Source organism: Oncorhynchus mykiss, chromosome 24, assembly GCF_057628025.1.
Source record: "Oncorhynchus mykiss isolate SJ-2025 chromosome 24, ASM5762802v1, whole genome shotgun sequence".
Classification (NCBI taxonomy): domain Eukaryota; kingdom Metazoa; phylum Chordata; class Actinopteri; order Salmoniformes; family Salmonidae; genus Oncorhynchus; species Oncorhynchus mykiss.
In genome coordinates this window covers 476,918-488,699 of record NC_143045.1, presented here as the reverse complement: position 1 = coordinate 488,699, position 11,782 = coordinate 476,918, and the positions used below count along the sequence as shown (strand labels likewise).

The 11,782-nt window shown below is 41.8% G+C and overlaps 1 long non-coding RNA gene across 1 annotated transcript; it reads right to left on the bottom strand.

The window, feature by feature from the left end:
- Positions 1 to 238: 238 nt before the first annotated feature.
- On the bottom strand, positions 239 to 1,434 carry LOC149972323 (uncharacterized). The gene is made up of 2 exons (XR_016491255.1): positions 974 to 1,434; positions 239 to 605 (listed from the first exon to the last, which is right to left on the bottom strand). It is a non-coding gene; the product is annotated as an uncharacterized LOC149972323 (long non-coding RNA).
- Positions 1,435 to 11,782: the final 10,348 nt, after the last annotated feature.

Sequence of the window (11,782 nt, the reverse complement as noted above, 5' to 3'; positions counted from 1 at the left end):
AGAATTGACTGATCTACACAGGTTTGAATACAGTGATTTTCATAATGACAGGTTATGTGTTTCAAAACACTTTTAGGGTGAGCTAGCTTGATAGTTAACGTTTGCTTTAGTTTGCGCGCCAGCTCTGCAAATTCAGCAGGTGTGTGTGAAGGCTTCCAACAAAACGAATGACCTGCAGTGGATCAAACCATTGTGAGGCAAAGGGCGGGAGTCGCAATCTTTTGAAACTTAAAAACGCGCTATTAACCTTTCTGATCTCCCCATCCCGGATCCGGGTTCGTGAATACAGACTCAAGCTCATTACCATAACGCAACGTTAACTATTCATGAAAATCGCAAATGAAATGAAATAAATATGCTAGCTCTCAAGCTTAGCCTTTTGTTAACAACACTGTCATCTCAGATTTTCAAAATATGCTTCTCAACCATTGCAAAACAAGCATTTGTGTAACAGTATTGATGGCTAACGTAGCATTTAGCATTAGCATTCAGCTGGCAACATTTACACAAAAAAACAGAAAAGCATTCAAAAAAATCATTTACCTTTGAAGAACTTCAGATGTTTTCAATGAGGAGACTCTCAGATAGCAAATGTTCAGTTTTTCCTGAAAGATTATTTGTTTAGGACAAATCGCTCCGTTTTCTGCGTCACGTTTAGCTATGAAAAAACCCCTGTATCCAGGATTGTGTAAATCTATCAGCAAGCTCATTAGCATAACACAACGTTAACTATTTATGAAAATCGCAAATGAAATGAAATAAATATGCCATCTCTCAAGCTTAGCCTTTTGTAAACAACACTGTCATCTCAGATTTTCAAAATATGCTTCTCAACCATAGGAAAACAATAATTTGTGTAAAAGTAGCTAGCTAGAGTTAGCATTTCGCGTTAGCATTTAGCGTTAGCATTAGCGTTAGCATCCAGCACGCAACATTAACAAAAACATAAAAGCCTTCAAATAAAATCATTTACCTTTGAAGAACTTCTGATGTTTTCAATGAGGATACTCTCAGTTAGATAGCAGATGCTCAGTTTTTCCAAAAAGATTCCTTGTGTATTAGAAATACCTCCGTTTTATACATCACATTTGGCTACCAAAAAAAATCCATAAATTCAGTCCTCAAAACGCAAACTTTTTTCCAAATTAACTCCATAATATCGACTGAAAACATGGCAAACGTTGTTTAGAATCAATCATCAAGGTGTTTTTCACATATCTCTTCATTGATACATCGTTCTTGGACACATGCTTTCTCCCCTGAATCAAATGGTAAAGTAGAAGCAGCTGGCAATTGCGCACCGAATTCGACGCAGGACACCAGGCGGACACTTGGAAAATGTAGTCTCTTATGGTCAATCTTCCAATGATATGCCTACAAATACGTCACAATGCTGCTAAGACCTTGGGCGAACGACAGAAAGTGTAGGCTCATTCGTTGCGCAATCACAGCCATATAAGGAGAGAATGGAAAACAGAGCTTCAGAAATTCTGCTAATTCCTGGGTGATGCATCATCTTGGTTTCGCCTGTAGAATGAGTTCTGGGGCACTTACAGACAAAATCTTTGCAGATTCTGAAACTTCAGAGTGTTTTCTTTCCAAAACTGTCAAGAATATGCATAGTCGAGCATCTTTTCGTGACAAAATATCGCGCTTAAAACGGGAACGTTTTTTATCCAAAAATGAAATAGCGCCCCTAGAGCTCTAACAGGTTAAGTGTCTATAATCAGCATAAGTGCTTTCATTGCGTTCATTGATGGGGTGATCCTGGAAATGAGTCACTAGTTCTGTGTGTAAATGGGCCCGTTTGATATTGTATAGAATGCTGTTTAAGTCTATTTTCTATTGTATACTGGGTTTCCCCAATGTAGTGTTTTTTGCTAAATGTGCAAGTGATTATATACATATATGACATTTGGAGTGTAGAGTGAAATGAAAGACAACCCCCCCTCTCCAAAAGTTGGGTCTGTGCTGTTGTGAGTTGAAAAGACTTGGATAAATTCATGATGAGAGGGGGTCAACTACCCCCTCTGCTGGGTAATCTAAGAAAGCAACTGGGGGAGGAAAGGGGGGAGGGTTGGGGGGAAAAGAGTACAGGGGGTTGGGGGGAAAATAAGGGTGTGGTGTGGGTAGAGCCTATTCTAAATTTAGCTGCTCACACCAATTCTTAAAAATGAGGTCTGCTGTGGTTGTTGTTCAGTGTATCAGGTCTGTTGTGTGGAATTCATCATGTGGTATCTCCAAGAGAAATGGGCCATGTGTGGTGATGTTAATGACTTTGAGGTTCCGTTTTCGATCTGGTGAAAGGAGGTGTGAGTGGTTAATAATGGGGATGTAAATAATTGCATTAGGGAAAAAGTGACTCTTGCTTCCTTGTGCATTGATGCATTCTGTTTGATGTTTTGTATGGGTCATTATCCATATTGTTTATGCCCACCGAGAGAACCACTATGCATGCTGGTGTCTAAATGAACCTCTGTTTTCTCCAGGACCTTTTTGAAATGGTAAAATGTTGCTCCAGGGTAACTCTCCACTTGTATGGGTTATGGGTTATGAAATGGAGGGATTCTATTAACATTTGAGTCTCCCAAGACTAGTATTGGTTTATTTCCCTTAAAATTCCAATCTGCCACCTTGCCATTTGGTGTAATACTTAAAGGCCCGTAGATGTCCTCCTAGGATCATAAATTAAACTGAGGTAAGCTCCAAGTTGCCTCTTTTTCTGGGTGGCAGTGCAGAAGTCGATGTGGTGAGAGATTCATTCAACCATAGTGTTGTTAAATATGAACATAAACGCCATATTGTGCATTTAAATGGTTTCATTGTTTTGTTAAAGGAAAGGAAAAACCTAAAAGAGGAAGTGCCAAACTAAAACCAAACAAACCATAAATATATAGAGTAGAAATAAATTATGAATAAAACCATGTTCTTCTCCATCCATTTTCCTGTCTGTTAAAACCCATTTTCTAATACAGGCCATTTGGTGTTATTGTCTGTAGGTTCTGGATCCACTCCCGTGCTGCCCACAGGTCCAGAGGCCCACAGGTCCAGCCTATATGTGACTGTAACCCTGATATGGTAAGGTGAGTGATGGGGTGCTCCTGGAAGTGGGTTATGAGTAAATTGTAGGTTGATGTGGGCACTTGGCCAATGCAAGTTCAAAACAGACAGTGTGACCCAATTAAAGGCACTTCCGGTTGGCACAGGAAGCTATACGTAAACACATATCTTGCTTGGGGTATTCTCTTACAGAATCCTGAGTTTAAAGTCTTTATGTTAAAAATTGACTGATCTAGACAGGGTTGAATGCAGTCATTTTCACATTTGCAGGTTATGTACATCAAAATACCTTTTGGGTGAATTTAACCACTTCCGGATGCTCCAGGATGCTTAGATTCGACACAGGTAGACCTCATAGTGGTCTGATGGACTGTCATAGAAGACAGGTTCATAAGGCATTCATAACCCACATAGGCTTCAGGTTGAATTTAGAGGTGCAGGCAATGTATTCCTATGGGGAGAGAAGTCAATGCAAACTGTTTGAAGTAAACACCTTCTTTTAACTGCTAAGGGTTAATGCCACACGGCCAAGGTTAGGCTTGCACGGATCGGGAGGACCTCAGGAACGTACCTGAGGTCGAATTGTGCTTCTCACCCTAGCAGTTCTCTCACTGTCACCCAAAACAAATGACATTTTGGGCCTACTTTTCTCATGGTCGCTGCGCTCAGACCGAGCGAGCTACGGGATATCTCGTTGAACTCTGCACGGCCTAGAGATTATGTTTATGCCCTTGCCTGCTCTCTGTGTCTTTCAGCACCACACCTTTTCACTCCATCCTTGCTGTGTGTGTGTGTGTGTGTGTGTGAGAGCTTTTCTTTGACATCTGCTGGCGGAAATTACTGATTTACAGTTTAGGAGGGTTACCTAGTGTTAATAATGGGATATGTAGGAGGGTGAGCCGGTCAAGGATCGATTCAGACAAGGTGGTCTATTGTATGACAAGTGACAGTTTAATTATGAGTAAAGATATCTGGTACAACATATACGGGCCCATTTCATTCGGTTCTTAAGGAACCAGCAGAAAAGAGCGCAGATAACAGAGTGCACATGTCTCATATACAGAACAGAAAGTAGGTTGATTCTAGAAGATCGGGTCTTCGGGTTGGTTCAGGCTGAGGTGTAGTCTTCTTGGATTGGCCCTGTTGGGCCGTCCGTCATCCCTCTGAGTCTTGTTCTTTGCCACACAATGTTCAGCTAAAAAGGAGATTAGGTGTGTGCGCTGTCCTCAGTCACACAATGTTCGGCTAGAAAGGAGATTAGGTGTGTGCGCTGGTTTCTGCAAGTCAAGGCTGTCTCTTCCTCCCAATGTGTGGGTGTATGTCTTATCTGTGTGTCCTCGGCAGTTAGTGTGTGTAATGTGTGTGTGCTGTGTGTGTGGGTGTGGGAGCTATCCTGTATGGGACCTAACATGTTTTACTGTGAAAATACGTTGTCTCAGTTATAGCAATGTAATAGCAGTAGGCTGGTCACCTGCATAAGAAATAGCACTTCCTTACAAATCCCTCTCTTCACGTCTCCCCAGAGACGTGACACAACCTAACTAGATCCAGACACAAAAAGAAAACTTTTCCCAGAAGGAAAAGTGTTGTGATTCCCTCTCTTCACATCTCCTAAGAGATGTGACATAAACTAGGCTAACAATTACAAAGTTGAAAATACCTTCATGTTCTCCATTCGATCCCACTATGTACTAGATTGGCTACCAGCCACCTAGGAACTTGCAACCCTCATGCCAAAAGAGAACAACAGCTCATTGAAAAACAGAACAAAAGAAAATGATGTGAAATTTAAGCCCCCCTTTTTGACACCCACTAGGGTGTCACTCATTATCCCTTATTTCAGCAGTCATAGCATTTCATGAAAAGAAAAACAAAACCTAGTAGGCACTCTCAACCTCATCCTCAAATTCGGGCAGGTCATTAGCAAGCAGAGGAAACATCTGGGAAAGGGGGGAAGGGTCAATAGCTCTAGAGATAACCCTAGTGGTGAGGGAACGGATACATGGAATGCAACAGCATCCACAGAGAACCAAAATGGCCGCGAACACCGAAATGGAGACCAAAATGGAGGAGACCAGGGTTTTATATTTACCAAAGGCACTCATCCAGGAGTCCCACATTGAGGTATCAATCCCAGAATGAGATTTCATTTTACCATTAAGAGTCCTCAAACCTTCTAGGGCTACGGTCAAGCTACCATCGGAGGCTGTGTTATTAGGGATGAAAATACAACACTGTTCACCAAACATAGTGCAAGCTCCACCTTTCTCTGCCGGTAGCATATCCACTGCAATGCGATTCTGGAATGTATTCTATCCACATTTTTATTAACAGTGCACCACCAACAAATGGAGGACTCAAACCCAGCTGCCACCTGATCCACCAACTTGTACTCGTCAGGAACTCCCCTTGGGACTCCAATGGCGTCTATGTACGTCGGATCACCACTAGATGGGGTGGTGGCACGCCTGGAACGTCCCCTGGATATTCAGGGTTCACCCTCTGGACCCTAAGGATGAGGTCTCCAGCCTCTGTAGGGTAGATAGAAACAGGCAAAAGGAGAGTAACAAGTGCACAGCTTCCAGTAGTATTGGAGGGTAATTTATCAAACAGGACAGTGTTGCCACACCACCACCTCACATCTGCTCTGGATATTGGACTGAAACTCCCAACAATGTTGATTGTATCCAGACACCAATTCCCAGGAACCTGTCCCACATTAGTACCGCCTCCCGTCATTTTGACACAGGTGAAATGTGCCCTGGCAACCTTGTTGGAAAACAATGGTTTCCTAGCAGTAGATTTAGTCATGGGATAGACAGCATCCCAGGCAGAGCAATTACAACTGGGGTTATCCGTAGTCATTAATGGGATTAAACATGTTAGAGTCACATCTGTAACAGACTTCTTAAAACACGGTATGATGCAAGCAGCACAACACATCAATAATACAAATACAAGAATTAGGGTCAGAAATCCAGTAACCACCATACCAGTGTACTTACCAAACCAGGCTCCCAACCAAAAGAACAGTCCAGACTCCTCCACCCCCGCCATGGTCCTCATCTCAGCAGATAGTGCACCAAGCCCATTAAAGGCCTTAGCTATACCACCATCTGGAGTGGTGTTATTAGGAATATACGTGCAACATTGTTCACCGAACATCTTGCAGACTGTCTGGCAACCCTAGATGTGGCCTCAAGCTGTTCAGACAGACCAGTGAGTGCATCACGGGGGTAATTCACAAAACGCTGTTGATTATAGTAGATATAACTGATCCATGCAGTCTGTCTAGCATCCACTATGGCTGGACCTATAATAGGTAGTAAGTGCCAGAGTCCATCATTCCTACCCAAGGCCTGAAACTCATGAGGAACCCCCATTGGCACTCTCAACAGGTTAGTGTGTATGTCAACTACATCCTCTGTCCATGGAGCACTACATCTATGTCTCCCATGGGATGGAATGTTTTCAGGTCCCCTGGATACAGAACCCAACAGCTGTTCAGAAGTAACATCAACAATGGTCAGTGGAATTATCAAACTGGTCAGAGCATACATACCTTGCCAGTCTCCTCTAAGAATGGGTCTCAGTACTCTTTTGGGTCCACATATCCACCACACATCAGCCAGACCACTAGTTTGGTTTAGGCCTGTAACTGGCCAAGTGGCATAAATGGTTATGTTACTGCTGCAATCAGCTTCAGGCAATCTCCCATAGTCCATGCCATTACCTGTACCCGTGATGCAACTGTAATTGCCCCCATATGCCTTAACACCCCAAGGGGCCCAGTGAGGAGGTACTGTAGGAAACACAAGGCTCAAAGAGGAACAGAGGGTTGAATTGGGCTGAACCTGGTAAAAACCTCTCAGAATACACAACCACCCCTCTCCTTCTCCTATAGCAAATGGGTGTGTAGCCAGAACAAGTCTAGCATGACTACAAATAGTGCAGTCCTTTCTTCTCAGGGTTTTAGCTGTGTACCTCATATAAGACAGCCACAAATTGTCCCTACCATCAAACCCAGTCTCAGTGCCTAATTGATCAATAGCTGTGTAGTCTCTAACATTAATTACCTGAATAGGATTTTTTAACACAGTGGTGGTAGGTGGCAGGTTCGGTCCAGGGGTGGTAGAGGAGTGTGTCTGGCCCTGGTTCGTCTGGGACCTCTGGTTTTGGCAGCTCCCTAATAGAAAACACACCCATCGTGTCTGTCCCGGTCCTTTGTAGTCCGAGGGTGTAAGTGCCTGCATCAGAGAGCTTAATAGTTTTGATGGTTAGTAGGATTTCATCACCTTTACAAAGTTCAACAGTGCTACCAGGTTTTCCCCATATGATGGAAAACCTATCCACCTTTGTGGGATCCCCTATGCTATAAGAATACCCTCTTCTCCAATCCTAGAATTGTCCCAAGTTGGTTATCATGTAATCCCCATATGGACACCCTCCCCCATTACACAGGTACACTGACACTCCTGTAAAGCCCCACCCTCTCCCAGAGAACACATCACTAGCAAGAGCCAGACACATCTTCACTTCTATGAACAAAAACAGGGGTGACAGGACAGGGAGGGTTACTTCATTCGAGAGATGGCCCCCGGAATTCTGTTAATTCCAGTTCTCCTCTCGAACACTGTTTTTTGTTCGACAGTGTCATGTGTCCTACCCTCCCCCGTGCGATATGAATCCGGGTAGCTCTTTCAGCTAGCTGTCACCAGGAGTCCTTGTATGGTCCCCCCAACAAGCCTCTGGGACTGGATTGAGTGACTTCACCTGTAGTTCACCTGTAATGCATAAAATCCTGGACATACAGGCTTGGTTAACAAACAGTTTCTCATATGTTTTATCTGATTATATATTTAGTTTCTTATCCAATAGGCCCCATCCTATCCTAGACCACAATTTACCCATCCCCCTTTTGATACCTGGCTCTGCCCAGGTAACAACCTTACCTACTCTAAATAATGACTTAGGTAAGATTAGTATATTATCCTTCTGTTCTGACATTATCATGTAGGAGCGCCCCTTTCATTTTCCACATGTCCAATTCTCCCTTTTGTCTCCACTCAGTAACTGTTATCTACACATTCTGTTATCTTTGCTCGTCCTGGCTCCCTTTTAAAACTTATCCTCTCTGCTCTCCAACCTTCAAGGTCTCTGCAGTGCAGGGGAGGGCTCTTCTGTTTGCCTTTTCCCCTTATCTGTCTGTAGCTCGTTTTCTCATGTTTCCAAATTTGAACTAAATGTCTCACTGTTTGGCTTTATCTAAACTCATGGATTTTTTTTTTTAGAAAAACATGTCTATGGTGGCACTTTCTAAAGTCCTTATATAGGTTAATTAAACCCCACTATAATTAATTTACCTTAAAAAATAAAAACAAAAACAAACCGTATTACCCATGACCACAAATTAAATATTCAAATGGCACCCCCTATATACAGGTGTTAAAACCAAACACAAATATCTCAATTTCTTCCCTGCCCTGTTTGCTCAAAATATGTCCCAAATACTTAACATGAGTCTACCATAAATAAAACTTATCCTAGCTAAATTTTCACACCACGTTCATCAGAGAAAATATAATGACACTATAATGTAAATTTCACTGCCTTTTTGTATTAAATTACCTTAATATCAGTATTACAAATTACCCTAGATTCTCCATCCAAATTGCTTTCCAATGAGGCTGATCAGACCCCAAAGGAAAGTTACAATGGAGGTCATAAGTCATACCACCCCTTCAAAGAAGTGTTTCTTACTATATTAAACAACATTCCTCTATCAAAAGATTTCACCTATTTAATTAAGACTCAGAAAATAAAAACGTATAATAATTCATATGTGAGTGTACCCCTTTAAGATATCTTGTCTCTGGGAACATGGAAATCCCCTTAAACCCAAAACGTTTGCTACAAACAAAACCTAATAATTATAATAATACCTTCAAATAATTTGTTTTAAATTTCCTCAATGTTTCATGTAACTCATTCAGTCTTTAAAGGATTGTCTCCCCAAAATGCTTTATACCCTGCCAATAAACTCACACAATTGTGATAAACGTGCACTGTCCCTTTAACGTAAAATAATATCAGCCTGCAATCCACTCTGCGGGCCTTTCATTGTTCCCCATAATGAAAACAGATTCTAATGTTAGTATACCTTAACCTCCTGTTTAATTTCAGTGGTGTTATCTGAACAATCAAACCAAAATCAATAACCGGGAAGTACTTGTGTAAATTAATTAAAAGAACAAAATAAATCTACCTTATTTCTCAGCACTTGGTTAGAACATCACTCCCGTTTTACATCGAACACACCCTTCGCCCCGTCCCTAGTGTATATCTTATCTATTATTCAGTGGCTCAATTAATGTTTAACGTAAGTATGTTCAGATGTTGATTATGTAATTCTACAATATTAGTATAGTTCAAACCTCATATAATATATATATATATATATTTTTTTGAATTTAGGAAATACTTTTTCCACAATAATTTTAAATATTGGTAATGATATCAGGGACTTGTGAAACGCCGTTTACATTTAGTCTATAGTCAACACACAAATATTCTTACATGGGCATAGTCTTAAACAAAATTGATCAATTAGAACATCTTATTCTATGACATCACACATTCGTACATTTATCACATTCATTCTGGCCACAACACAAAGCGGACTTTTCAGTCCAACATACAATTAATCTATTGTAGACACCTCACCGGACACTACCGGCTATTGGATTTTACCTCACCGGACACTACCGGCTATTGGTTTTCTCTAAAACACTAATTGAATTTATCTTTTGCAGATGGATGATCGAATCACACTCAGATGTTAATGATAAAACTGATCACGCCCTTTTTCAGACGCCCGAACGAATATCACTTATACAAAGAATATAATCCTGATCACATCAATACTCAATAATAGACCACCTTACCAGACACAGCTGGACCGGTCACTAGCCGGACTATCGGTGAAAATCTATCCTAGACTATATTTTATTCCTTACTGGTGTCTGCCACCAGACCGTTCACAGCCGGACTATCAGAATATTCTATTAATATTAGGTCTACTACTAAATATCCCTTACCGGTGTCTGCCACCGGACCGTTCTCATGCCGGACTATCGGAATATTCTAACTACTACTCATCCCTTACCGGTGTCTGCCACCGGACCGTTCTCATGCCGGACTATCGGGATATTCTAATTACCACATATGTTTACTTCACTGTCAATTTCAAGTCCATTATTTACGTAAAATTTACACAAAAATTCTTACCCACACTCGGTACTACTGATCGTAATTTGGTATGACTATTCGACAATATGCAAAGTTTGATAAAACAGGTTTTGCTTACCTTATTTTGTGGTCGACCAGAGATCAGTTTCCCGAGTTGAGCAGAATTGTTGTCCACCCCCGAATGGTTTTCACCTGTCCTCCGGGAACCGTCCTTTCACCAACTCGCCCCCTCACACCCACATCAACCACTCTGGACTGGGTCGTTAGTAAACCATCCCTCTGCTACCAAGTTTCTGTTAATAATGGGATATGTAGGAGGGTGAGCCGGTCAAGGATCGATTCAGACAAGGTGGTCTATTGTATGACAAGTGACAGTTTAATTATGAGTAAAGATATCTGGTACAACGTATACGGGCCCATTTCATTCGGTTCTTAAGGAACCAGCAGAAAAGAGCGCAGATAACAGAGTGCACATGTCTCATATACAGAACAGAAAGTAGGTTGATTCTAGAAGATCGGGTCTTCGGGTTGGTTCAGGCTGAGGTGTAGTCTTCTTGGATTGGCCCTGTTGGGCCGTCCGTCATCCCTCTGAGTCTTGTTCTTTGCCACACAATGTTCAGCTAAAAAGGAGATTAGGTGTGTGCGCTGTCCTCAGTCACACAATGTTCGGCTAGAAAGGAGATTAGGTGTGTGCGCTGGTTTCTGCAAGTCAAGGCTGTCTCTTCCTCCCAATGTGTGGGTGTATGTCTTATCTGTGTGTCCTCGGCAGTTAGTGTGTGTAATGTGTGTGTGCTGTGTGTGTGGGTGTGGGAGCTATCCTGTATGGGACCTAACATGTTTTACTGTGAAAATACGTTGTCTCAGTTATAGCAATGTAATAGCAGTAGGCTGGTCACCTGCATAAGAAATAGCACTTCCTTACACTAGTCACACATGTGAAGTTTAGGAAAGATGTGACTTTTTTAACCCTTCAAAACAGACAGTGTGACCCAATTAAAGGCACTTCCGGTTGGCACAGGAAGCTATAAGTAAACACATGTCTTTATTGACATAGCCACTTACAGAATCCTGAGTTTTAAGTCTTTAAGTTAAGAATTGACTGATCTACACAGGTTTGAATACAGTGATTTTCATAATGACAGGTTATGTGTTTCAAAACACTTTTAGGGTGAGCTAGCTTGATAGTTAACGTTTGCTTTAGTTTGCGCGCCAGCTCTGCAAATTCAGCAGGTGTGTGTGAAGGATTCCACTGCAGGTCATTAGTTTTGTTGGATCAAACCATTGTGAGGCAAAGGGCGGGAGTCGCAATCTTTTGAAACTTAAAAACGCGCTATTAAGTGTCTATAATCAGCATAAGTGCTTTCATTGCGTTCATTCATATTATTGAAATTACATAGATATGTTTACAGTGATATATTGGGGGGGGGAAATCATATTTTTCCCAGGATAGGGGGGTCGTGTCCCCCCCTGGGAT